The 21,609-nt window shown below is 41.0% G+C and overlaps 1 long non-coding RNA gene across 1 annotated transcript in view; it reads left to right on the top strand.

Annotated features, from left to right (window-relative positions):
* The first annotated feature begins 625 nt into the window (after positions 1-625).
* The window catches only part of LOC122230619, a 262,023-nt gene continuing 241,039 nt past the window's right edge, over positions 626-21,609 (top strand). Inside the window, exon 1 of the long non-coding RNA XR_006207625.1 lies at positions 626-804. This is a non-coding gene — a long non-coding RNA (uncharacterized LOC122230619). The remainder of the gene's footprint in view (positions 805-21,609) is intronic.

Genomic DNA, 21,609 nt, shown 5'->3' with positions numbered 1-21,609 from the left:
TTACCTGGAAGTAAATTACTCATCTGCCAGGATCTCTGAAAATATTAACCAAGCAAAAATAGTTGCTGAGAATACAGGGCACTTTTCGGCAGATTTTTTTTCTCGATAAAATGTTTTGAGAAATTTGATGATCAGAGATATTTCCATTTGTCTTCCCATTCTTGTTAAATACTATCCACGGGAAGCATTCTTCATGAGAGGTCCATGAGCCATGCTTGGGCTTCATGGTTGGACATCGGGAGTTGCATATATTGCTTAAAATTGTGTGCCAAACGAATTGTGCCTACGTGAATTGGTCATGGGAAAGGGACATTACTTTTGTCATAGGATCCAGTGCTGAAGTTGGATGATATCTCTTGGTGATACCTCACTTTCCTTCCGACCATGAAAGGATATGGTCTTGGATGGTATGCCGGGTCACTCTTGGGTTTGGAACAGTGTGCTCCCGTGCTGTAGGGAATGTGTCGTACCCTTCTACTTCTGCAGGGAAAGAACTGATGACACAGTGAAAGAGTTGGCCGCCAGTGGCATTTCCCTGGAATCATGAAGAAATGGGTTTGGAGGAGGTTGCTAGGAAACAAACAAACAAACAACGCCAAGCCAATTTCCCCCTCAATGGCAGAAAGCCCAGACCACACATTGTTGTTCCTTTTCCCCTTCCTCACTCTAAACTTGTACCTCTCTTTGGAGGGGTTTACAGCTCCTGAAAAGGAAGGAATGTGCCTAGTTATTCTAAAATTTTATCCTCTTCTTTAGAGAGAGCCTGAAAACATTCTATCATCCAGAGAAATGAATTAATAAATTGTAAGTACTCTGCACTTCTTTTCTTCTATGTTTTTAACATAATAATATCTGCACATGTGCTTAAAATAATATGGATTATTTTGTGCCTCTTCCACTTCGTAAGGTAAAAAATATCTAAACTGCTAAGACAGTCACAGAAGGACATTTCTAGAAGTCAGAGAGGCTGGGCTGTATTTCTAGAACATACATTCAGATATAGGGATCATCAATTTTTTACTTTGGTGCCAGAGATTTCCAAAATTGTATAAAAAAGCAAACTAAACATGTATATGCCAAAGTTGGTGCCAGGCAGAGAGGATTACTTACATTATTTCATTTAATCCTCACAGCAAATTGAAGAAGTTGCTATTTTCAGCCTTATTTCATTTATGGGGAAGTGGGGCCCAGAGGGAGTAGGTGACTGACCAGAAACCTCACTGCTAGTGCTCGGCAAAGAGAAGAGTTACAGCCAGCTGTCTCTGGTCCCATCGCCTTTACTCTTTGTGGCTCTTGCCTCTTCCTAGGAGCCACTGGAGATTCTTCTAAGATCATGTGTCAGAAAATATATATGGCGGTATGCTTCGTGGGAATAAACAGGGCAGAGCCTGGGTGGTTTTTCTAGTTTCAGTCGAGGCCGGGAAAATTCCTGCTGGGCCTCAGTCACCTTGATCAATCCAGGGGTCCGGGGGGGTGGAGAGCAGAAGCGCTTGTCGTGAAGGCCCGCTAGGTAATGCTTTCACCGCTGGATTGGGGACCCTGGAGTTTTGCTCTAAGAGAATCGCATCATCAGTGTTTGAGTCGTGTTTATTCTCTTGGCAAAATGGATCTACTTATATACAAGGTACCTGTCTAAAATAGTCAACTCTGTTGTTGTAGCACAAAAGCAGCCCTAGACAATACTTGCACAAGTGAGCATGGCCGTGTTCCAATAAAGCTTTATTTATGGACACAGAAATTTGAATTTCATATACCTTTCAACATCTAGAAGTCTGTGTCAAAGGCCAGTTCAGCCTGATGTGTGCCCGGCTCCACAGGCTTGTAAGTTTGGCAGCCAAAGTTTCCCTCAAAGACGTTGCTTCTGCCCACAGATCTCTTTTCCAATTTGTATCCCATGTTTATAATACCCAGAATGACTTTTCACTTGCTCACCATCCAGACGGTTCTGATTTTTAAGACTAAACTCACATGCATCCTCTTTTATGAAACCTCTTCTTACCCTCCGCATCAGTCTGCTAACCAAATACCACCCACAGAGGAGGTGGCTTAAATAACAGAAACTCATTGCTCGCAGTTCTGGAGGCTAAGATCCAAGATCAAGGCTAAGTCCAAGATCAAGGTGTGGGCATAGTTGGTTTCTCCCGAGGCCTCTCTCTTTGTCTTGTAGATGGCCACCTCCTCACTGTGTCCTCGCATGGCCTGTTCCCTGGTGTCCCCTCCTCCTCTTGTGAGGACAGTAGTCTAACTGGTTGAGGGCCCTCCTTATGACCTCACTGAACCTTATGAAGGTCCTATCCATCGCCAAACGTAGTCACATTCAAAATGTACGTGTGTGGGAAGACACAATTCAGCCCATTACGTTCTTGGTGAAATATGCAAGACTTCAGAAGAACAAAAAACATGTAATCGAGGTAGACGATATTTTCATGCAGTATTACAAAAATAAAAATCCACGATAAAAAATCAAACTTTTCATATAAAGACAGGTCCTGTATTACTGATTTGTTCTTTTGTCCCCCGCCCTTGCTCCTTCAGCCTATTCTTTCTGGTCCCTCTTTTTATTTATAATATATAGCCTCTCCTCCTCTGATTGTGAATGTTTCGGAAGCAGGCGTTCTATTCTGTGACTGTATTCCTCTCCCCAGTTTCTAGTGCACCGCCTGGCACAGAAGTAGGCACACAGCAGCTCTTTCTTGGTTCAAATGCGGTCACCGCATGCTTTTAAAATGTGTGCCCTCTGATGGAGCCTCATGGAGTTAATGAGGCACGAATGAGGCATTTGAATATTTGGAGCAGTGTTCAAGTCAGGAATGTGTAGACGATCGAACTACAGTGAGCTCTCTCATCACGTTTACGACGAGAGAGTTTTGAGAGAGGCAAATGTACGTGGAAAGCTTGAAGAAAGTGGAAGGGGGGGCAGGCAATACGGTAAATTATGGGATGGGGTCTAAAGTGATGTGGGAGGAACAGCATGATATTTCTGCGCAGCAAGCTGTACGCAAGGTTTGCCCTGTAGGGTACCGCCTTAAACCCCACACCTCTAATTTGAAATTTATAGGTGAGGAAACAAAGGAGCAGAGAAGGTAAGTAACTTATAGCCCACGGCCAATGAGGAGATTAGAGAGGATTTGAATCACTCTGAATCCCATAAGAGCTACTCCCATAAAATTATATTTGGGTGCACATTAAGGAATAGACATTACTCTTCTCTTAAGGGATTTACGTTTACACGAAAGAATAACAAAGCAGCGTGAACCATTAATGGCTTCAGGGTTGTGGAACGCAACGGTCTCTGAGATCAGCCATTCTACCCTTTCAGATTTCTCTTCTCCTTTTACTCAGCCGTGGATTTACCATCGTGCCATGGATTATGATGAGAGAACGTCTACTGATGTTATTGCGGTCACACAATAGGTTTCCCAGATCAGCAGTGCACCCCTCCCCGCTCCCCCCATGGATATACACAGTCACAGTCTCATGAAGGACATCCCAAGTATGCTTACAGACCTTGAAGGAATGTATGGCTTCTTCCTCGCCCAGTGTGGCAGTTTGGTTGTGACGAGATCTTTGGCATGCATTCCCTGGAGAATCTATTCTTGTTCCTTTGCCATCCTGGCCTTAATCCTTTAGACACGTTCTCTTGCTTCCAGCCTTCCGGACTTCTTACCAGCACTACTCTTCGGCAATCTGACTTTCATTGCTCTCTGCTTCCTCTCCTGCAGAGCGGTCTTCCCTGTGTTGCCAGGGAAGTGTTCACATGTGCCAGCGTGTGTTAACACGCCCACCGCTTGGGGCTAACACTGCATGCTCACAACTACTGATCCCCCTTCTGTACGTGAGTAGGACGACAGGACAGAGGAAGATTGTAGGAGATCTGAGGGCACCTGCGGTTATGGCTTTGAGGACGGATTGATTGCCCGGTAATCATCACGTCCTCACCGGGGTTGCGTGTTTTAATGGTCGACACGCTCCCCAGAGACTCAGAACCCAGTGAGAATGAGAGGCTTCCCCACATGAACTCTAGCAGTTGTGGCAGAAAAACTGGGGGGGGTGGGGGGCGTTTATGCGCATGATGTGGGCAAATATTGAGACAGAGGAAGTTGAACAGAAGAGGCAGATTTTGGGATCCCAACCTCCTTGCTCCCTATAAAGACACAAGAAGCTGGATGTGGAGGCAAAGGACACCGGTCCTAGAGCCAAGAGACTGAGAACATATGACAGCTAGGCCACTCATTACCTATGCAACCATGCAAGTTACTTTGTGTTTCTACGTCAATATGTAAGAGATAACGACACCCTCATTTTAGGATGGTTGAAGATATTAACGGAGATGCCAATGAAGCTTAAGCAGCAGGGTTAACCATCTTGCATAGGCCCTATAATTCATTTTATATTATAATTGTATGTGTATACTTTATTTAAAAGTTTTTTTAAATGTTTTTATTTATTTTTGAGAGCATGAGCAGGGGAGGGGCAGAGAGAGAGGGAGACACAGAATCCAAAGCAGGCTCCAGGCTCTGAGCTGTCGGCACAGAGCCTGACGCGGGGCTCGAACTCACGGACCGTGAGATCATGACCTGAGCCAAAGTCGGACGCTTAACTGACTGAGCCACCCAGGGACCCCTAATTGTATGTGTATGTATTTTTTAAAAAGTATAAATTTTAGGCCCAGCAAAATCTGGACTCATGTTTGTTTCAATATTTCTTTTCTTAAAACACATTTAATATCAGATAATAGGAGTATACAAGATCTTAGGGCAAGAAATGGCATACTTATTTTTTGTAAGTTTATTTATTTACTTTGAGATAGGCAGAGACAACATGAGTGAGGGAGGGGCAGAGAGAGAGGGAGAGGGAGAATCCTAAGCAGGCTCCTTGCTGCGAGCACAGAGCCTGATGTGGGACTCGACCCCACGAAGCCGTGAGATCATGACCTGAGCCAAAGCCAAGAGTCAGATGCCTAACCAACTGGGCCACCGAGGCACCCCAACATGCTTATTTTTTAACCAACCCTCACATCACATAAAAACGTACAAAATATAAAGGGTAAGGCAGTAATTTAGAAATTTAACATCATCACAGAAATGGCGTCTGTTTATTTCAATGATATCGCAATATGTGTGTATATACACATAAGCATCCTGTATATAGCTGTTGCCATAACCTGCTTACATTTCAGCTTTCATTGTGATCTGGACATAGATCTGGAGCACAAGAGACGTTAGCTTTATATAAAAGCAGACACTTCCTTTATTTTAATAATGCATTGCAATTAGGTCTAACATTTACTAAGCACTTGCCGTTTGATAGGGGTTGTTCTAAGTACTTGAACAGTGTCAACCCAGTTAATCCCCAGAAGTGCTTTGAGAGATCGTTTTGATCACTCTTTTGAGTATAAGGAGGGCAAATAGAGGTGCAGAAGAGGTGAGCCACTCCTCGGCACTCACACAGCTCTTGAGTGGGGGAGCTGGGGCTTCGGGTCAAGGTGTCCTCCCATAGAGGCCATGTCCTCAACCACCGTGATGAACTGCCCACTGTAAGGAAAGAGAAGACACATTATAAGGGCAAGGATGAGAAAGATGGAAATATTGGGGGGTGGGAAGAGTTACGCTTCTATCTCCTGAATTTAGCTGTTTAAATAAATAAATAATGTGGCTTTGGAATGAAGACTGATGCGAGGTCAATGGTTGAGAGCGCACTGGGGCAAGGAGAAGACGTGAAGAGAAAAGTACAGCGAGTCTGTAGGGAAACAGAGCAGTGTTTTGGACCGTTCTAGTATGACGGCTATAAATGTAAAACAGAATGATCAGTAAGCATCGTTTGGGGATTTGCACCAACAACTCTCAGCTCCTTGAGTGTTTATCTTAGTCAGGTGTATTTGTTTCTCTGGATCTCCAGAGAAACGGCACAACAGAGACGTATATGAACAGAGATTTGTTACAGGAATTGGCTCATGTGATTACAGAGGCCAAGAAGTCCCATGATCTGTCCTCCGCGAGCCCGGGAGCCAGGAAAGCTGATGGTATAATTTCAGTCCACGTACAAAGGCCTGAGAATCTGGAAGGCTGAGGGATAAATCTTACTCTGAGCCCAAACGCCCAAGAACCAGGGATGCCGGTGCTGAATGGTGGCAGAAAATGGATGTCTCGACTCCAGCACTTTCCTTCCTCTGCCTTTTTTGTTCTATTCAGGCCATTAGGGGATTTGGGTGATGCCCACCAGAGTTAGTGAGAAAGATCTTTATTCGGTGTACTGATTCAAATGCTGATCTCTTCGGGGGACACTCTCACGGACACACCCAGAAATAGTGTTTAGCAGACATTTGGGTATCCTTTAGCCAAGTCAAACTGACACAAAAAACTATGCCATACAGTAGGCACTTAAGTTTTATTCATAGTTGGTTATTGTCTGATAATTACATCAGAATAGAAATAAGAGAAGAAGAATTAAGAGTGTGTTCGAGGTACTGGTTATAGTTTTGAGCCAGAAACTGCGCACTGGGCAAAGAGAGAAGTGAGGTCATGCCAGGGTGTGAATAGTTTTAATGAGGATAAAAAATGGTCGGAATAGGGGACCAGGGTAAGTGAGCTGGCGAAACCAAAAAGAGTGATCTGAGATTAGAGTTCTGGATTCTGAGGCTTGGAAAGAGGTGATGCTATTGTTGATAGGAATATGCAGGTTTGGGCCATTAGTGTGAGTGACTTTAGTAGGAGTTTCCAAAGAAAAAACATTGCTTTTGAAGAGGTCAGGGAACTGAAAAGCTCAGGCTCCTGCAGTGATAAAAATAGTAGGAAGAGTAGTTGGTGCTAAAGAAGTTGCTGAGCCAGTTTGTAATTCCATCGAAAGCCTGAAGGAAAGTAATCAGAGAGCGGTGAACGATAGTAGGTCAGCTGTCAGAATGACGTGTGTTTCAAAGGGTATGAAGTTTTGATGGAAGCAGGTAGAACAAAGATCTAGAAGTGAATGATATTACCAGAAGGGAGGGGCGTGGGGAGCTGGGCAAAATGGGTGAAGGAGAGAGAGGGAGACTCAGGCTTCCAGAGATGGAATGAGTAAGTCACAGGAAGAAAAGGCACAGCATAAGGAATACGGGCAGTGCTATTGTAAAAGCGATGTAACTCGACCGATTGTCACCGCAATTATGGTGAGCACAGCATCGTGTACAAACTCGTCAAATCACTAAGTTGTACACCTGAAACTAATGTAACATTGGGGGTCAACTATATTCAATTGAAACATTTAAAAAATTAATTAAAAAAGGATAGAGTGATCTTGGAAAACTGCGGACTGTGGGCCAAAGCTGCTTATATCACCTATTTTTTTTTTTTTAATCTTTGTTTTTGAGAGAGAGAGAGAAAGACAGAGTGTGAACAGGGGAGGGGCAGAGAGAGAGGGAGACAGAGAATCCGAAGCAGGCTCCAGGCTCTGAGCTGATAGCTCAGAGCCCTACGCGGGGCTTGAACCCACAAACCACGGGATCATGACCTGAACCGAAGTCGGACGCTTAACCAACGGAGCCACCCAGGTGCCCCACCACCTATGTTTGTAATAGTTTTATTGGAACACGGCTGGATCAAATACTTTCCAAAAGTCTTGATCTACAGTAGATTAGGAGGAACTGCAAACAGCAACATCAAAAAAACAAACAAACAAATAAACAAACCCCAGAACATTGTTCCTTCATTTAAGAGTTTGAGAAGACTAGCTTACTCAGGATATTTACCAGGAGGGTCTAGGCCACTAGAGTGGCCCATACACTATACTATATAGTTGTGTCCTTTGCAGACAATGCCTTCAGGGAGAGGCCGCCTTTAACAGCACACAGCTCATATTTCTTGGAACTTTCTTTCCTCATTGCCATTCCTCCTTCCATAACTTCACGTGGTCAAATCTCAGTTATCCTTCGTGATTCAGCTTAAATATCACTATGTCCTGTGACTTTCCCCTGACTCTGTAGAACAAGTAAATAACTGCTATGAGTCCCTTTGTTCTCTCTGTGATTGTTTGATTATAAAAGTGGGGGCAACACAGTGGGGGGGGTCCCTCAAAAATTAAACAGAATTACCATTTGATTCAGAAATTCCATTCCTAGGTATATACTCCAAAAAATTGAAAGCAGATAAGTATTGAAACAAACACCTGTGCATGCATATTTATAGTAATGCAATAGCCCAAAGGTCGAAACAACCCAAATATTCATCAGCTGGTGAGTGATTAAATAAAATATAGTATATACACATAATGGAGTATTATTCACCAAAAAAAAAAAAAAAAAGGAATAAAAGACCTATATAGGCTGTAGCATGGATGACCCTTGACAGCATTGTGCTAAGTGAAAGAAATGTCCATAATACGTGAGTCCCTAGAGATGGAAAGATGAATGGTGGCTAGGGGCAGGGACAGGGAAGATAAGGCATAATGTTTGAAAGTTTCACTTCTGGAGGGGTGCAGGTGGTAATGGAAATGTTTCAGAAGTAGAGAGAGGTAGTGATTGGACGGCATTGTGAAAGTACTAAGTACTAAATGCTACTGAAAACTTCACTGTAAAATGGTTAATTTCACGTTCTGTGAATTGCACCTCAGTTTTTTTTTTTTTCGTAATTGGAGGCAATGCTTCACCTCTCCTTTATTCAAACCCTTTGCAGTGTTGCTTTGCAACTCCTCCAGTCCAGGAATGGAGTTGATTTCTCTGCCCCTTCAGTCTGAGTGGCACCTGTGACTTGATTTGCCTGATCAATTGTAGCAAAAATGACAGAGGCTACTTCTGCACCTGGCACTTTCCCGCTCCCCACGAATCCCTTGGGTCCTGTCTCCACCGTGTAAAAAGTCTGTCTGAGGAAGAGAGACACGGGTCTAGCCACCCCCTCCACCTGGCAAAGATTGGGTTAGCACTGCCCAGACCTGAAGGAGTGCCAAGCCTATTTGTTGTCGGAGGCACTGAGCTTTTGTCCTAATGAATGACTGATAACTTTCTCCTTCCCCTGTCATGATAGAAATCACTTTTTAACATGAGTTTTTGCTCAGTCTGTCTATTTTGCAACACTCTGATTACTCGAGGAAAGAAGTTTTGTCTGTCTTGTTAATTTTTGTACAGTGTCTGGTAGGCGGCATGCGTTTTGTAATACATGTGGAATGAATGAATTAATGAATATATACTAATTTTTAGCAGTGGTGTTCCTTCTGGCTGACGGGTAAGCTGGTACATCTGTCTTCTGCTCTTAGAATGAGACCTACTCTACTGGCTCTCGGCCCCTTGGACTCAGATTCAACTAAACCATCAGCTCTGCATTTTGACGACATCCTCATATTTGAGTTACACATCGTTGGCTTGATTTTTCCACGCATGCTTGCTTGGTTAGAGATTCCAAGGCCGGGAGGACCTGGCTGGCTCGGCCGGTTAAGCATCCACCTCTTGGTTTTGGCTCAGGTCATGATCTTACGGTTTTGTGAGTTCAAGCCCTGCCTGGGGCTCTGTGCGGACAGTGCAGAGCCTGCTTGGGATTCTCTCTCTCCCTCTCTCTATGCTCCTCCCATGCTCAATGCTTATGGTAAGCTTTCTTATCTGTTAGCCACATTAGTTTCACATCCTATTGTTTGTGTCATATGGGCTGTCTTTTTAAAATTTTAGCCGGTATTTTTTACTTCATTTTTTAAAATACTTTTTTTGTCATTCCCGATGTCTTTGTTATTTTACCCTAGTTCTTCCACGTAAAGTGGATTTTCGTTTTATTTATAAAATTTAATCTCATACTACAGGAAATAAGACTAAGAGATATTATTCTAGTGTCCAGGACAGAGTTTCCAGTCCCAGCCTCTTCTTCTATATAAGTGTATATTATGTGTGTGTGTGTGTGTGTGTGTGTGTGTGTGTGTATACGTTATATGTATCCATAATGTATACCCATGACATAATATTATATATCCTCGTAATATATATATATATATATATATATATACACCCATAATATAATATTATATATACCTATAACATATACCCATTATATATGTATACATATATACGTATATGTGTGTGTATATATATATATATATATATATATATATATTCTCTTATTTAAAATGAGGGTGCATCTCTCTAGAGGTAGAGTTTTCCAGCCTGTAGGCAGATGTGTGGCTATGGCTCCTCTTTTTTTTTTTTTTTTTGAATTGGACTCTGGTTATCGCATTATCTGATCTATGGCTTGGGAGCATCACTGTGCATAGTTTCTGGTCCAACTACAGGTATTTAACAGGATTTCTCTAGGAAGGCCCTGTATCTCCTATGTTGATTTATCTAAACTCTGAACTAGTGCATACATTTAAAAAAAAATCAGCAGTCATCATGACTCTACGTACTCATAACATGTTTTCTTTCTAGGAATTATGGCTCCAGAGATTTAACACATCGCTTCCCTACTTCCCTGGAGTGCCCTTTTATTTGTTATTTTCAAGGACTTATCGTCTCTGAGTCCATGTAGATAGGTGGGATACAGGGGGAGAAGCATGTAGTCAGACTCTAAAATAATGTACATTCCTAGTTTTTCCATTTGGTAAAGCCTGATCCAGGAAGCTTTTAGCAAGAAATGGGAAAAGAAAGGGTTTTATTAGCAATTGCTGTGGTGCACGTCCCCGATGTTCCCTTCGGGACAGACACATGCTCTCCCAGCTGTTGGGAGCACTGCCTCTGCTGATGCAAGGTCCTCCCTGTGGATTACCCATCGCCAAAGGGAACCGAACAATCCAAGGTTAAGCACACTCCCTGGGGACTGATCGTTGTGGGGGTGTAAAGGCCCCTGCTCCCCGTTGAGGAGGCCTCTGTGGAACTGCCCACGCTTCAGGGCTGATAACTAAACCACAGTTAAACTTCGTCCCCAATCTAAACGTGTCTTTCTCATTTCCCTGTAGGTGTTGCTCCTAAAAACTCCTCTCAGTAAGGCTACCGCATGTAAATTTCCATTCAGGAAAACCCGACTTTAAAATTTTTTCTTACTTTCTTTCAGCTGGTTAAAGTCGTTTTACTTCTGGAGCCAAATGTATGTTTAGATCACCAGTTCTTTTCCCTTAAGTCCTGTTTTATTGTTGCCATTAGTGAAGCTTTCTCCTAGTGTCTGGTGAGATAGGCAATCTTCTTCTTTTCAAATTTATTTTATTTTTTATTAAGTTTTACATTTTATTATTTAAAAAAAATTTTTTTTTTAACGTTTATTCATTTTAGAGACAGAGAGAGACAGAGCATGAATGGGGGAAGGTCAGAGAGAGAGGGAGACACAGAATCTGAAACAGGCTCCAGGCTCTGAGCTCTCAGCACAGAGCCCGATGCGGGGCTCGAACTCACGGACCGCGAGATCATGACCTGAGCCGAAGTTGGTCGCCCAACCGACTGAGCCACCCAGGCGCCCCAAGTTTCACGTTTTAATTCCAGTATAGTTGTCATACAGTGTTATATTAGTTTCAGGTGTGCAATATAGTGATTCCACAATTTTATACATTATGGTGATAGGCTATCTTCTGGTTTTAGTTTTTACTCCTTGAATGTTGCCCTGCGTAGGTGAGCAGGATGGTAGGAGATGTTGTTTAAGGCACGACTAGCCTTTTATCATTTCAAACTCATCAATTCCCTCCTTGTTGCTCGAATGGTACAAACCATGTGGGGGCTCATGGCAGTTTAACATAAGCGGGAGAGTTGAAAAGTCCTAGCCGGATGCTAATTTTAGTCATTGCCCTCTGTCCTCCTCAATTATTTATGATATTTCAAAATACATACTTGAACCAAATTCCTGCTTATTTTCTAGGGATGTGTTCCATGTTTTACTGAGATCAGGAAGTTGACGAGCTCAACCTTGAGACTTTAATTACTGCATATTCCACATGGACCAAGCCCTAGGTCTTCCTGTAGGGAGTTCTGGGCCCAAGCGCAGTACTGAAGTTCTTCCAAAATACATTTGTGTATGTGAGGAGAGAATCAGGCATAGAGGTAGAGGCGAAGAAGAGAAGAATGCACAATGGGTACTCTGGTGGCTTGGAACTTAAGGGAGAAGGAATAAATAAAGGCCTGAGTTCAAAGTACAGCTGAATCTTTCCGCTTTATAATTTGGGGTGGTTTTCCTAAACTTTATAATCTTCCATTTCTTTATCCTTTAGTATTAAAGGATAAATAATATCCTTTATTATTAAGGATCGTAATAATTATATCATCGGGTTGTTGTAACGAGGAGATGATCTAAGGTAAGTTAAGCTCCTGCAAGACTAACATTATCTTATTTTTATTTAATAAGTGTGCGATATATTGGAAACCATATTCAGGGCAAGGTCAAAGTTGTGGGTCGAAGTTCACTCTTGCTGGCCCCATGATCCTCATCCATTGAGTGATTTAATGATCACTTAAGAACTTTCTGGATGTACGTTTCTATAAATATATAATAATTTAAGTATAATTTGACCCATTTTGCCAAGGTGACTGACAAAATTTAAAAGCCAGGTGATTTTTCCCAAGGTCACACAAATAGGAAGGAGCAGAGCTAAAAGTTGGAAACTAAATCTTTGGGCTTCAAGTCCTCAGTTCTCCACAGTTCACCTTGTTTGGTTGGTGTAGATGACCTATTATGCTCTTATTGAACAGATGTAGATGCTGTGGGTCTGCATTTATTTTTGATTATTTATTCATTTGGTTACACAGACTTTCAGGCAGGCACATCTGCCTGGAAGACGTCAAGACAGTGAGTACAGAATCTCTTAAAAATGAGGGACCCTTGTTTCTTTGTTCTCCAGAAGCAGACCATTAAAATATGGAGCTGCCATCCTGTGATTTTACTTACTTCCTAGTTTGTCAGTTACATGATCTTCTGGGTCAGGCAGAGCTGTAAGTGACTTGCCTGACTACGTTTTGTCCTGGGATGACAGCCAAGTATCGTGGGAGCCTGAAAAATGAGGCAACGTACTTGGACTTTTCTTTTTGACCGTGACATTTGCCACTTCAGGCTCATTTCATAATGGGACAATGCAGGTGTGTGTGGTTTGGGGGAATGGTATTTAGCTGATGGAAACTTTGATTTCACATTCTGAAAACAGAGATGATTAGTTAATACCTAATCAATTTACCCTGACGCCATAAAACACAATCTTCCTGTTTATTAAAGCAACCGGTAGTAGAATGCTGACTTTCTTCATTTCAGTAGTGTTCCATTTTTATTTCCTCAGAATAAAGATCAAAACCCTAAGAAAAGCTTGAAAGGTGGGGCTTAATCTGGCCCCTGCCAACTTCTGTAGGCTAAAATTCTGTACCCAAAATTCCCTTTGGTTCAGTCACAGTGACTTTCTCTTTGGTCCTTGAATACCCCAGATTATCTCCACCTTCTGGATATCTACATATGTTTCATCTGACTGGACTTTCCTGGTCCTTTTCCTTGCCAAAGCCTGTTCGTTCTTCTTGATTTATCTATCCACCAGGATCTTCTCTGAACATTGAGACTGGAGTAGGTACCTGTTTATAAGTTCCCCAAGCCCTCTACAACTCTTCTTCGTAATATTTATAGCACTTTAGTTAACTTTTCTCTATCTTCTTAGCTAGCCAAATACTGTAAGATTGTAGACCCTAAGCGTGGCTTGTCCATCACTCCTTTCTGGGTGCTTTTCGTGGTGTCTGACATGTAGTGGTTATAAATGTTTGATAAATGAATGAATAAACGAACAAGAGCCCAGTGGAGGGAAAAAACAGTAGAAGAAATAGAGAATGATGCTAACCCCCTCAATAATCAGCATTTTCAAGGAGAAGGTTGGTTAACATTAACTGATTGACAACTCTTTAGATGGCATTTTATTTTATTTTCATTATTTGACTGTGTGCAACGGTGTAACTAGCTTCATTTTAAAGATAAAGAGTCCTCAAAGATGATGTGACTCACTCACATGACTTCCAAGGAGCAGAGATGAGATTTCAGCACGGTTTGGCCCAGGATACATCTGTTTTCTCATGGGTCAAATGGGTGAGCGAATGAGAATGTGGTGGGAATCACCACTCCAGCACCTTTAAATCCTTAATGCGGGGCCAAATCTGGGTGATTCCTCCAAGAATATGGTATTGCCTTTGTTTTACCTTTTCTTTTTTTGTAGGTTTTGGTGTTGTCCACTTGGCCTCCCCTACTGTAATAGCCTTCACAGCACAGATCAGAGAACCAATGTGGGGATTCTGTCAGTGGCTGAGTAGATCTATTCTATTACGCATTCTAGGACTGGGGAAATACACACGGGATGGTGTTAGGGACCCAGCGGGATCACTCTGAGGGGGATCGAGCGGAAGCGCCATTGATGGCCTGACTTCCATATATGCTCTCACTCTGACGGGTGGACCACAGTGGCATTCCGTGTCTCCTGGAATTAGTGTCAGTTCAGAGAGAGTGTCTAGTTGCCTTTCTCCAAAGCACAGTCACCCTGGTAAATGGCCTGAGTTTCCTTTGAATAAAGCTAAGAAAAAGATCAGCACTGTACATTTTTGTTGGTGTTCAGGCCCCTTCCTCAAATGGACCGTACTCCTCAGGTCAAGGGGATTTGAATCTGGAAACAGGCTCAAGTCAAGGGGCGCAAGGGGCTATAATTCTCCGTTCTGGCTATTCAAATTAGACTTCTGTTCACTAGACCTGGAACTAGTTTGCTTTTACAGATCAAGTAACAATTAGTAGATTTCCACTTGTACCCTAGTGTTTATAGCAGCACTTTCAACAATAGCCAAATTATGGAAAGAGCCTAGATGTCCATCCACTGACGAATGGATAAAGAAGATGTGGTTCATATATACAATGGAATACTACTTGGCAATGAGAAAGAATGAAACCTGGCCATTTGTAGCAACGTGGATGGAACTGGAGAGTGTTATGCTAAGTGAAATAAGTCAGGCAGAGAAAGACAGATACCATATGTTTTCACTCATATGTGGATCCTGAGAAACTTAACAGAAGACCATGGGGGAGGGAAAGGGGAAAAATGAAGTTACAGAGAGGGAGGGAAGCAAACCATAAGAGACTCTTAAATACTGAGAACAAACTGAGGGTGGATGGGGGGTGGGGGAGAGCGGGAAAGTGGGTGATGGGCATTGAGGAGGGCACCTGTGGGGATGAGCACTGGGTGTTGTATGGAAACCGATTTGACAATAAATTATATTTATTTATTTATTTATTTATTTATTTATTTTAACGTTTATTTATTTTTGAGACAGAGAGAGACAGAGCATGAACGGGGGAGGGGCAGAGAGAGAGGGAGACACAGAATCGGAAGCAGGCTCCAGGCTCTGAGCCATCAGCCCAGAGTCCGACGCGGGGCTCGAACTCACGGACCGTGAGATCATGACCTGAGCTGAAGTCGGACGCTTAACTGACTGAGCCACCCAGGCGCCCCATTAAATTATATTTAATATTAAAAAAACAGTTAGTAGATTTCCTTCTATTTCGTTTCTAGGGACACCATGATCTATAGCTAATGCCATAGGTCTCTGTGTGTTAGAATATTCTGATTACTGCTTTGTCTCTGTTCATATGACTCTTTTCAAGTTTACATGGAAGAAAATATGAAAATAGATATAAACAAATCAACACCATACAAACTAATATTCCAAGTGGATTAGATTACATTAGAGATCCAAATGAAATAGAAAAAAAGCTATCATATATTGAAAATTATGCCTATGTGTATCCAAATAATTTGTAGATGAAAGAAGAAATCATACTTAATGTTACAAATATTTTAGAGAAAATCGCAATGAAAACAACTTATGTAAAACCCATAAGCAGTTTTATTTAATTCATAAACTAAATGCAAATAAATTGAAGATGATACAAAGAAATGGAAAAAAAATTCCATGTTTATGGATTGCATGAGCAAATATTGTTAAAATTTCTATACTACCCAAAGGAATCTACACACATAATGTAATTTCCATCAAAATACTAATAGCATTTTTCACTGATGTAGAACAAACAATCCTAAAATTTGTATGGAACCACAAAAGACCCCGAATCCAAAGCAATGTTGAAAAGAAAAACCAAACCGGAGGCATCACAATTCCAAACTTTAAGTTGTATTACAAAGCAATAGTGATCAAGACAGTAGGATACTGGCACAAAAGCAGACGTGTCGCTCAATGGACAAGAAGAGAAAATCCAGAAATGAACCCACAACTATATGGTCAATTGGTCTCTGACAAAGCAGGAAAGAACATCTAATGGGAAAAAGACAGTCTCTTCAACAAATGCTGTTGGAAAAACTGGATGGCTACATGAAAGAGAATGAAATGGGACCATTTCCATACACAAACATAAATTCAAAATGGATTCAAGACCTACATGTGAGACTTGAAGCCATGAAAACCCTACAGGCTAATACAGAAAGTAACCTCTTTGACATTTGCTGTAGAAGCTTCTTACGTCTCTGGAGGCAAGGGAAACAAAAACAAAAACAAACTCCTGGGACCGCATCAAAATCAAAGACTTCTGCACAGTGAAGGAAACAATCAATAAAGCTGAAAGGCAGCCTAAGGAATGGAAGAAGATATTTGCAAATGATATACCTTATAAAGGGGTAGTAGCCTAAATATATAAATAGCTTATAAAACTCAACACCCAAAAAACAGATAAAACAGTTACAAAATGGGCAGAAGACACGAACAGACGTTTTTCCAAAGAAGACATCCGGATGGCCAATAGACACATGAAAAGACGCTCAGTGTCACTCATCATCAGGGAAATGCAAATCAAAGCCACGATGAGATGTCTCCTCATACCTGTCAGAATGGCTAAGACCAATAACACAGGAAACAACAGGTATTGGCAAGGACGTGGAGAAAGGGAACCTTCTTGTCCTGTTGGTGGGAATGCAAACTGGTGCAGCCACGGTGGAAAACAGTGTGGAGTTTCCTCAAAAAGTTAAAAATAGAACTACTCTATGACCGCAATTGCACTACTAGGTATTTACCCAAAGAATATAAAAATACTAATTCAAATTAGTATTTGTACCCTAATGTTGATAGCATCGTTATCTACAATAGCCATATTATGGAAACAGCTCACATGTCCATTGACTGATGAATGGATAAAGAAAAGTGGTATGTCACACACATTATATACATAATATTGTATATATACATATATACATATACATAAATATATATACATATTATATACATAATATTATATACATATATACATATTATATATACATATATACATATACATATATACATATACATATATATACATATATACATATTATATACATAATATTATATATACATATATACATATACATATACATATACATATACATATATACATATACATACATATATACACACATTATATACATGTTATATATATACATATATACATATACACACACATATATATGTGTATACGTATATACATATATATGTGTGTGTGTGTATGTATATATATATATATATATATATATATATAATGGATAATAGCCATAAAAAATAATGAAATCTTGCCATTTGCAACAACATGGATGGAGCTAGTAATATTATGCTAAGTGAAATAAGCCAGTTAGAGAAAGACAAATACCATATGATTTCCCTCCTATGTGGAATTGAAGAAACAAAACAAATGAGTGCAGGTAAAAATAGAGAGGCAACCCATGAAAGAGACTCTATCAGAGGAGAGCTGGGTGGGGAGTGGGTAAAACAGGTGATGGGGCTTAAGGAGTGTGCTTGTGTTGAGCACCAGGTGTTGTTGAAAGGGTCGGATCATTATATTGTACACCTGAAACTAATAGAACACTGTGTTAACCATCTAGAATTTAAATAAAAACCTAACAAAGTAACCGCATACACTAGAGAAAAGGCTAGATAATAAATTAATGAGCTAAATTAGTAATCCACAAGTTTGAAAGTAATAGAATAAAACCAGATAAAGATAATAAAGATAAAAGACAAATAAACAAGATAGCAGATAGAAAAATTGAAAAGATAAAATCAAAAGCTGAATTGGTCAATATTTTTCCTAAAAGATAAGAAGGAAAAAATTTGGTAAAATTCTACTAGATGCTGAATATGTGTGTTTTATATATGGGTGTGTGTTTTATTATTTTTTTATATTTCACTGTTTGATACGTTTTATAATTTTTAAAAAATATTTTTGTTTTATTTATTTTTGAGAGAGAGAGAGAGAGAGACAGAGTAAGAGCGGGGGAGGGAGACACAGAATGTGAAGCTGGCTCCAGGCTCTGAGCTGTCAGCACAGAGCCCAACGTGGGGCTTGAACTCATGAACTGCGAGATCGTGACCTGAGCTGAAGTCGGATGCTCAACAGACTGAGCCACCCAGGCGCCACTATAATTTTTTTTTTAATTAAGGGAGATAACTTAAACATTTTCAATTGTTTTTTTTTTTTTTAACTTACTGAAGAACTGAGAAAAAAAATGGGAAATATCAGATAGGCGATCCTCAATGAAATGAGTGTTTTTGTGTATGGTTAGAAAGAGACACGAGAGAGATCTGACAGAATAGTAAATTTTAAAGTAGTTTTCTTTTTGTAATGGGAAAAAATACCTTTTTATATCTGTGTCACTGTATTCCCCTTTGTCTCTATTAAAGAGAAAGAAAGAAGTTTTTACTTTGGCAGATTGTATTGTGTTTAATATGAACTACGTTTCTACCTGGTTTAATGACTATCCTTTCTATTCGGGGGGCTCTCCTACCTTACAGTCCAGTTATCCCCAGTCTCCTGGCCCCAATGGGAACAGCGAAAATAAGGCAGGCCCTCATGGACCAGCTCGCTTTTCTTGACCTCAGTTCGGAGATTTCTCCTAATACAATTATGGCAGGCTTAGGATCATTCATGCCATGAACATGTTAGTCAAATTGTTATCATCTGAAGTTGATTACATCTACTGAAAAAAAAATTGTACCAAATGCTTACCATACGTCAGGCACTACTCAGAAATCTGCCTGTGTCTCTTCTATTAATATTTGATACAAGGAGATTAAGCTAGTGCAATGTTTCTTTGGTCAGAACAATACATTCTTTCCTCTTTGGAAAGAATTTCAAATCTTGCCTCCTTTCTTCCCTCCTGCTTCGTCCTTTGTTTCTTCTCCGCAGGCTTTTCAGAGCACAGATGACCTAAAACTGTCATTTTTAAAAGAGAAAAACTGATAAAGACGTTCCATCTCCAGTCCTACCAAGGAGATAAATCTAATTACTAAGTATTATGAGGTCCTTGTTACAATGCAGTTTCACTCATTTTAAAGAATATTTATGTATTGTTTTATGGTTTGAAAAATGTTTTCACATGTATTTTGTCATTTAAATTCACAGGGCTTTGTAAGGCAGATATCATATCTCTCTTACAAATGAGAAAATTAATGTTCCATGGTTTAAAATGTGTACGTTTATTTTGTTATCAGTGGTAGAAACAGGACTCGAGCCCCCAGGGTTTTACTCCAGGTTCTGTGGCCTGTAACACACACTGTTTTACCTAGGTAACCTCATGGCTGGGGTGGGGGTTGGGGCCTGGAGGGTTGGGTGGGGGGAGAGATGTTTCTCAGAACCTTCTGCCATAGCCTTACTGATCTCCCCAGTTGAACCTTCATATTAAATAATGATTTTTATTTTTTAAATTTTTATTTTTTTAACGTTTTATTTATTTTTGAGACAGGGAGAGACAGAGCATGAACAGGGGAGGGTCAGAGAGAGAGGGAGACACAGGATCTGAAACAGGCTCTAGGCTCTAAGCTGTCAGCACAGAGCCCGACGCGGGGCTTGAACTCACGGACCGCGAGATCATGACCTGAGCCGAAGTCAGCCACTTAACCGACTGAGCCACCCAGGCGCCCCTAAATAATGATTTTTAAAGGGCTTTAAACTTCTTTTAACTTTTGTTTTTAATAGTACAAAATTTTATTATGGTATAAATTTTCTAAAATCTCTAAATCCACTACCAAGAAATCTACTTAGCTATTCAACATTTAGATCATATATTATTTAAGTACAGGTGCATGCTGAGACCACTTAAACAGAAAGTGAACCAATGAAATGGAAAATAAAAGCCTTGGTGTTCATACCGATCATTCTTTCCCCCTCAGTTTATGACAGCTAACAATTTCTGGTTTGTTCTAGAAGTTCTATCAATCGATCTATCTACCTAGCTATCATCTATCTATCTATATTGTAAAATCTGTCATATGTGTGTGAACATATATTTGTTGTTAATGTGAGTATATTTATTAAATGTTCTTTATGTAAAAGGGGTCATATGCTACATACCAATTGCCACTTTTTTTCCCCCTGCTTGATATATGTCGAAAGTCTTTCCGCAGCGGGCCCTGGTCAGTGAGGTCAGTATCAAATCACTGTTGTAGCTTGACTTGTTCTGACCTTAGTCTTCCTTGTTATTGTGTGGAGTATCATTTGATGTCGTAGGAGTTCCTTCTAAGATGTCTCACTGTGGAGAGCAAGACTGAGTTCTTTCCATCATGGCCCCTGTTGCATCCTTGGTATCGTGTGTTTGTGGCGGGGGGGGAGGGGGACATTCTTGGGCACTGTATACTCAAGAGGAAGAGTGTCTCTCAGCCTCTCAATGGCAACATCTACTTAGAATCCTGACTGTTCAATATGAGTAAGAGTCTTGTTTGGAGGAGCTTTACAGGTGCTGTGGACTGAATCGTGTTCCCCCATAATTCATATGTTGAAGCCCTAAGCCTCCAAGTGACTATTTCTGGAGATAGGCCTTATAAAGAGCCTTATAAGAAGAGGAAGAGACTTTTCTGTCTCTCTCTATCTCTGTCTGTCTGTCTGTGTCTGTACCCATCACGTGAGGATCCAGGAAGAAGGCAGCCATCTGCAATCCAGGAAAAAACAAGCGAACAAACAAACAAACAAAAACTTTCCCCGGGAGCGGCACCAGCTACACCTTGACCTTGGACTTTCCAGCCCCCATAACCATGAGGAAATACACTTCTGTTGTTTAAGCTACTCAGTCTGTGGGGTATGGAAGCCCACGCAGATTAAGACACCAGGTATGTAAAAGAGCCTGGAGGAAACCAGTTGGCCATGAAGTAGATGACATAGAGGGGGTGAGACCAGGATCCTATTGGCAGCACGTACAATGAGATTGGAATCCTGGGGCAAGAAGTCCTCAAAAGTACTACGTTAGAACGAAGACTGCTTCCGGAATTGAAGTTTACTAATCCCGGTTTGCAGGGGATCGTTTTATGCGTAGCCATGGTTACCTCAGAGCCCAAGGAACCTTTTCTCCAGCAGGAATAGCAGATCTGTTCCTCATGTTCTACTACAAGCAGAGACAAATGAGGATGCATCCTAGGCATTCTCGGGGAAACCTGGAAGCAGAAGTAGCTTATGCACGGTGGAAACTTTTAACCCTTGTATGTTTATCGTCATGTATGTGCAATTTACATTCTACTTCCTGATATCTCTGTATTTATCTTTACATGAAATAACACTAAATTCACTTACCGTTGGATACAAGTGGAGCTCCAAAAAGATGGGAAAATAAGTTACGTCTATCTTTTAACTTTATTACTGGCCCTCTGTCGCCCCACCCCTCCCCACAACATAATGCCTCATACCTGCCGAAGACGCGTGTCATGCC

Source organism: Panthera tigris, chromosome C2 (assembly GCF_018350195.1).
Source record: "Panthera tigris isolate Pti1 chromosome C2, P.tigris_Pti1_mat1.1, whole genome shotgun sequence".
In the NCBI taxonomy this organism is placed as follows: Eukaryota; Metazoa; Chordata; class Mammalia; order Carnivora; family Felidae; genus Panthera; species Panthera tigris.
The sequence above is the reverse complement of the archived record's forward strand: the minus strand, read 5'-3'. Positions and strand labels throughout refer to the sequence as shown.